We start from the raw sequence: 7,651 nt of genomic DNA on the forward strand, positions 1-7,651 counted from the left end.
CCGATTACGTCCAAAACAGTGCGCATCTGGTCGGAGGACGCCTGTGAAACTTTACGAGGATGCTTTGAATGCACTGACTGGTGTTCTTTGATGGTGACAATGATCTGGACAGTATATCTGACAAAGTTACTTGTTATATCAACTATTGTGTCGAGTCTGTAATTCCCTGTAAAAAAAAATCAAAATCTTCCCGAACAACAAAGTGTGGGTGACAAGTGAGGTTAAGGCTGCTATTAAGAAGAAGAAGGCTGCTTTCTACAGTGGTGATAAGGCTAGAATTAAAGATGCTCAAAAGGAGCTGAAAGCCATTATTAGACAGGGCAAACAGAAATATAAAGAAAGAGTTGAAGGACCTATGTCCAGTAGCAACACAAGGGGGCTTTGGAATGGTATGAAATCTATTACTGGATATGGGAGCAGCAATCCCAAGTTTTGTAGTTCGGGTATAAAGGCAAATGATGCCAACAGTTTCTTTGCAAGGTTTGATGAATTTGACTTTTCTTCTTTACATGAGAATATTCTCTCCTCACTTAGGCTGAGCAGCTGTGAGGACTGTAGCCCAGCTATTTCTTTTGACACTGAGGAGGTTCATCAGCAGTTAAGGCGTATTAGAGCTAATAAGACAGCAGGCCCTGATGGTGTCCATCCACGCACCTTAAAAGTCTGTGCTGACCAGCTGTGCTCTGACCTTCACTCAATGTTTTTAATGTCTCTGTCTTCTGCAAAAATACCAGTTTTATGGAAAACATCTTGCCTTGTCCCCATTCCAAAGAAAGCCAATGTGTCTAGCAATCTTGCTAACCTGAGACCTATAGCGCTGACTTCACACATTATGAAGTGTTTTGAGAGGGTTGTCCTGAATCACTTAACTAGGCAGGTGTCTTCTTTCAAGATCCTTTGCAATTTGCATGCAGGAAGGGTGTGGGGGTAGATGATGCAATACTTTTTATGCTGCACAACATCTACAGTCATCTTGAAACCACTGCCAGCTCTGTTAGGATCATGTTTTTTGATTTTTCTAGTGCTTTTAATACCATACAGCCACATATTTTAGCTAACAAATTAAATAATTTTAAACTGCATAATACAATAATTGCCTGGATTTTAGACTATCTTTTGGCACGACCTCAGTTTGTCAGGCTTGGTAACAAATTGTCTGACACCATTTTAACCAACACAGGAGCACCTCAAGGCACAGTTTTATCTCCTTTTTTATTCTCACTTTATACCGCTGACTTCAGACATAGTCAGCCATCCTGCCTGGTGCAAAAATTTTCTGATGACACCGCCTTAGTGGGTCTGCTTAACCAGAGCAATGATGTGGCCTATAGAAACGAAGTCCAATCCTTTTCCAGCTGGTGTGACTCTAACTTCTTAAAGTTAAATGTAGGGAAGACTAAGGAGTTAGTGATTGATTTTAGAAAGAAAAGAGAGGAGGTCCTTCCAGTGACAATTAATGGTCAGGAGATCGAAATTGTCGGGTCTTATAAGTACCTTGGTATCCATTTGGACAGTAAACTCAACTGGAAAGACAACACTGATGTCCTAATCAAGAAAGCTCAGTCTAGACTTTTCTTTTTGTGAAAACTTAGATCCTTTGACCTCAGCACAAAACTCTTAAATGTCTTTATCACGGTATCTTGGCTAGTGTTCTCTTTTATGCTGTACTTTGCTGGGGGGCCAGCATATCTGTGGATGACAAAAATAGGATCAACAAGTTGGTCAAGAGAGCTGGCTCAGTTATTGGTCTTACCCCAGACTCACTTGAGGTCACTGTGGAGAAGAGAATGAGGTCAAAAGTCAAAATGGTTCTGCTTTTTGAAGGCTACCCACTCCACCGTGTTTTTAAAGGACTCACTAGCTCTTTCAGTGAGCGACTGGTTATGCCTCAGTGCTCAACTGAATGACTGAGAAGGTCTATTGTTCCTGCAGCAGTCAGATATTTTAATGAACACTGTTAACTGTCCCGCTGCGGGATTTTATGTTTTTATGTATTCATTTGTTTATTTATGTATCATCATGCTATTATGTTATTGATTATGTCTTGATTGGCCTTTATCATGTCTCAGTGGCTCTTAATCACGCTTTGATGGTCTCCTGTATTATCTGTTATGTGTCATGTTTGTGCTGTTTGTTGGCTGTATGGTTTGACCTGATGGCAAACCAGTTTCCCTATTGTGATTAATAAAGCTTTTTTTTTTTTTTTTTTTTAAAGCAGCAACAGTGCAGGACAAGTACATGTTCAGGAAACATCTGCTCTCATTTGTGAATTTTCTCCTGATTTTGACAGTAGTTCACTTTTACTAAGTAAAATAAATCCCTGGCCATTAAAAAGAGAGAGTTACCAACCACCACAGAATTGTCATGATTAACATTGTTATATCATTAGACTGACATCTACCCAGCATGCGGATGCTGAGGAGACACCACTTAAAATAATTACATCTTTGTATATCACTGCTTAGAAAAAAGGTCCAAACAAGGACTGTATCCTGCTAACCAACACCTAACCAACAGTGTTTAGAAATCACAAAGCTCAGTCTGAATTAACCATTAACAACCTCTGGGTAGCCCCTAAAACCAGGAGGAGCTGGGTTTCCAGGATACATCCCAGGAGCGAAAATGACTGGAGGAGGCTGCATGTTGACAATGACAGCTGGTTGTTTCATGCGGTATTTCATCTCGCGATGCATCTGACACCAGGAGCACCACATACAGAAACAGGAAGTTGCGACGTCTTTACAGATAGAACCCTGTGGAGAACAAAGATATTCGTTATACTGTTTTTACTGTGTTTCTCAGTTATTATTTAATGTCTTACATCAATCATATGTTTAGTTTTAATATGACATGATGTCTTCCTGAACCTCAAGACTGTCTGTTATTCAAAGTGTGTCCTGTAATTTGACTATGTAAGGTATATAAATATATATCTTTTTTCTGTATAAGTACATTAGATAATAAGTAATCAGTGTACATCAGTTTTACACGTCTTACCTGGATACCATATTTGTGTCGAATGCCAACCCGCAGAGCCAAGGCTGCAGGAGGCGCACACAGAGGGAGTCCACAGGCTGCTGTTATGGCGGGGCTGAAGATGTCACATAACGGGAGACAACGGTTATCTCCAAACTTTCCTGCAACCGAGCAGGCAAGACACGGACAGCAAAACAAACCATAGCAGCCTGAAAAATAAGTAGTTTTAAGTTGTAACAGTTGTGTAATATGCAAACTATCTGACTGAGGAAGGACACACAAATGAGAAAAGAAAGAATGAGGCCTTTTTACAAGTTCCCCACAACATATACCATTATTTTGGATGAATATGATCGAAAGATATGAAAGACGTGGTCTTACAGTAACATCTCTCCCCACAACAGTCAAAGAGGTCCGTGTTCCAGTTCATCAAGGGTTGCGCCATTGCCTCTTGAACTGTTCCAAAGATGGAGAGCAATCTCCTGTTAACACACAAATATCAATGTATAAAAGTCTACAACTATATTTATCTAGCATATTCATTACATACTGTTAATACTGATCACACTGCTAATACTGTATATGTGTGTAATGACGCTGAAACTGAATGTACAGTTGTATTCTAATAGCAAGAAAATGATGTCACATTGCACTGAAATGTAATCGTTACTACAAGTATTTCCTCCATTAGTGCATCTTTGAATTCCCACATTCTTGATTTCATAGTACATTACAGTCACGTAGCAGAGTCATAATTTGAATGATTTTAGACTCAACAAAATACCTTCCTACTAAGCCCAAAGGTTAAAACACTTCATTTTCCAGATCCACTTTGTTTGAACCAATTTAACAGCATCCAACCAAGATGCAAGTCCATCAATTTTCGTAACCGCTTATCCTCTTGAGGGTCGTAGGGGTGCTGGAGCCTATCCCAGCTGACACTGGGCGAGAGGCAGGGTACACCCTGGACAGGTCACCAGACTATCGCAACACATAGAGACAGACAACCATTCATGCTCACATTCACACCTACAAGCAATTCAGAGTCACCAATTGTGTCTTTGGACTGTGGGAGGAAGCTGGAGTACCCAGAGAAAACCCGCACTGACACAACATGCAAACTCCGCACAGAGGGGCTCCCTCCTGGGACTGAGGATCACCAAATTACAAAATTGGTAACAAATATATACACATTTTAGGAAGTCCATACCCATTGAGTGCACAGAGCCCATGTACAGTTTCACAGGTCATAGGAAATTGCAGATTAAATAGTCAACTGAACCCATTAAGTAGAGCAATGTATTCAGACAGAGTTTTTATGAATTTGATAGTACGATTGCTTTATTGAAAGTACAGTAGTACCATTGCCAATAGTGGGATAGTTAGTGGGTTAAAACTGTACATTAGTAGTTGAGGTAGCACGTTGAAAGGCAGATAGTTAAAGTCATTGCCTTATAGAAGCTCAGTTTTAGTAAGTTTTCCAACTTTTGCCAAGAGGGAACTTCAGATATTGGTCCCTAGATTATGTTCACCGAGTTTCATGCAGATCGGTCAAACTTCCTAGGAAGAGATCGATTGTAAGTGTTTTTCAAAAAATTCAAAATGATGGAAAATCTATATAACTGGAAGTTATGGGCTCTTGAGGCAAATTTGTTCCTCATGAGGAGAGGCATCTCTGTGCAAAGTTTCATGTCTCTACGACATACGGGGCATGAGATATGCCCATTCAAAGTTTGCAATTTCAATCGGTTGCTATAGCGCCCCCCTTTGGCCAATTGATGTAATATTGCTTCATTTGCATCCTCCCATGACCCTCTACCACTGTGCCAAATTTCACATGGATTGAAGTCAGTGAGGAGAAAAACGTGGAACAGACACACCCAAACACACACACCCATAGGCAGACAGAGTTTTCGTCATTATATTGTAAGATTATTACTCCGATGTTAAAATGGCACTACATTTTGTGAAGAGTGCATGAGCCTTTTTCACAGCAGACATTTTGAATTGTCACAGTAGGAAAAGCACAGGTGAAACAGATCACATTCACGATGGCTTAGTTCCATTAGGTGTCCTGGTAAGCTATTCCAGTTAGCCAGCATGGACAATACCAAGGCCTCCCGTAAATGGAATGCAGCCATCATCAATATTCTTGAATACACCTGTGCTTCTGCTGTGGAAAAGGTCTAATATGACTTGTTTAGGACTAACCCTAAACTCAAAGTTTAGGACTTGGGACTTGAGTGCAAAGACTTGCAACTTACTCGTGACTTGCAAAACAATGACTTGGTCCCACTTCTGATACAAAGATAATTAGTTTGACATGTATAAAATAAAGTGACTTTGGCAGAGCGCAAACCAGGTGGAGCTGGTCATTCTGACTGTCAGTATGAATGAATGACGTATTACTAGGCTATGGACTCTGCAGTGTGAGTGACAAGAACGCCAATAAGCAGCAGGGAGTGCCTACAGGAGTTTTTTTGTACCCTCGGTTTTGTGAACGTCTTGATGGACGAGCTTTCTCATAAATACTGGCTACAAAGCTGTTCAGCAAATGTTAATTTTGTATCAGCAGGAACTTATTATAATATGATTATAGTCTTACATATGGTGAACATAATCTGTATAGGCTTTTGCCTTGCTCTAGTGTGTAATATCTTGTGATGTGTGACATCCAACAGTGAAGTAAATTATTGATTGTTGTCCAATCAAAATACCTGTCTGTCCACCAATAACCTCCTTGTGAGTGACCCACATTTTCCCTCTTCCAGTCATAGACAGAGAAGGAGTCGCCATGATATAAACACAAGTTTCACTGTAAGAATCAAGTGTGTTTTTAGATGTAAATACTGATGAATTCTTTCGTTACCAAAGTAGTACCAAACAGTAACTGGTAGTCCACAGAAATAACCTCTGTTTTTGTGGCAAGGTCAGTAAGACAGTTTTGCCCCTCATAAATCTCTTTGCTGATGATGCTTAATTTTACCTTTAAAATGAAGACATCTGACTTTTCTTTTCAGTGAGATTAAAGATCAGTTTTGCTCCACATAAATCTCTTTGTAAAATCCTGCAAGCTTCCAACACATCAGATTAAGCTTTCATTTTACCTTTAAAATGAAAATATTTACTTTTCTCATCAGCAAAATGAAAAATCTTACCTGATCAGCTAAAAGCCTTGTTGTCCCTCAGAAAGCTGTGAAAGAACACGTCATGTACGAGGAGTGGCGCCTCATCCACACAAGCAGGTAAGCATTAACAATCCTGCAGAACCTGAACCTATGTGCAGAGAGGCAAACCAGTCAGACTCTAACTATCTGAAAAGTGAGAATAGCAGCACATGATTTTCATGGGTGTTCTTTTTCTTACCTTGCATGTAATTATGTTTGACTCATTGATGGGACTTTTGCAGATCCTTGCTTGTAGAGTAATACACTCCTTTGGATGGTTTCATGTGTTTTACAGTAGAAAAACATTTTTAAGAAACATAAGTTGAACCAAACACCAACTTTAGTTTCAGTGTAGCCTGTTTGACATTAAGATATTTCAGGAATGAGGTTCAACATATAAATATCACTGACTGAAGACAGGTGTCCTTTGGTGATGTATGTGATGTTCCACCTGCATAAATATATATAAACTCCCGAAGAGCCAGCAGAGATTTTTTTTTTAAAAGTATCACTTCGGTTTTTGTTCGGTAGATGTTTTTAGTTCTACATTACATATGAAATCAGACTTTTATAGGCGTCATATCTTGAGTCTATATTTCTGTCTCATGGCAATCCAGAAAGACAAGGCTACAGGAGGCGCAAATAGGTGAACAATTAGGCTTTTTTCACTATGAAAAAAATTTGTTGCACCTGGCAAGAATGTCCCATAAATAATGTTTGTAAATGTAGTTCAACAACATAGCTTGCAAACAATGCAGCGCTGTAAAATGTTGGCTCTTTTACAAGAAAATCTGATCTGAGGTGCATTTGCAGTTGCCAGAGTGCGACTTTTATGTAATTTCCTATCATCTTGCAGCCATATTATGTTAGGGACTGTTCTTTACGAATCAGAGGAGGGGGGTGGCTGGGGTGTGACTTCATTTCTTTTTTGACCCTCCTCAAAGATGTTTTATCTCCAGCTTCCCTGAATGACTGGTGGAAAATGCACGACCCTCCATCCACTGTAAATAGGTTGTTAGATTTTAAAACCTCCAACCCTTTGATGTTTGAAAGTTAAAAGTTAAAAGTTGAGTTGAACAAAGCCATGGTTTTTCTGCTTTCCACATGCACACTAGTTAGTTCGCACAAATGTTTTTTTTGTGTTGTTTTGTTTTGCCCAAATTTTAAATTAGACATAGAATAAAGTGATTTTGGTAAAATATCACTAGGAGCTTATTCTTGTATTCATTTTTTCTGACAGAAGCGTTTGTCACACATGCTGTGTCCAAGGACTGTCAGAAATATGAAAATCCACCGAAAATCTTTGTTTTCACTGTCTGGCTGTGAAGAGAGTTTGGTGATTTTTAAAGAAAGCATTTCTTCTTTTTTGTAATCATAAAAATAATAAATACAAATAAACACAAAATACAAGCATTTATCTTTGTATGCCCTTCTCATAAGCTTGAAAAAACACAGGTCCCTCCTTAGTGCTTTTAAAAAAATATTTGACATTCCTTCCCCTTTTTTTC

General features: G+C 39.2%; 1 long non-coding RNA gene across 1 annotated transcript; it reads right to left on the minus strand.

Moving 5' to 3' along the window:
* Window positions 1-3,412: 3,412 nt before the first annotated feature.
* Window positions 3,413-6,657, minus strand: LOC144463684 (uncharacterized). The gene is made up of 3 exons (XR_013491723.1): window positions 6,343-6,657; window positions 6,135-6,252; window positions 3,413-3,432 (listed from the first exon to the last, which is right to left on the minus strand). It is a non-coding gene; the product is annotated as an uncharacterized LOC144463684 (long non-coding RNA).
* Window positions 6,658-7,651: the final 994 nt, after the last annotated feature.

Source organism: Epinephelus lanceolatus, chromosome 6, assembly GCF_041903045.1.
Source record: "Epinephelus lanceolatus isolate andai-2023 chromosome 6, ASM4190304v1, whole genome shotgun sequence".
Classification (NCBI taxonomy): Eukaryota; Metazoa; Chordata; class Actinopteri; order Perciformes; family Serranidae; genus Epinephelus; species Epinephelus lanceolatus.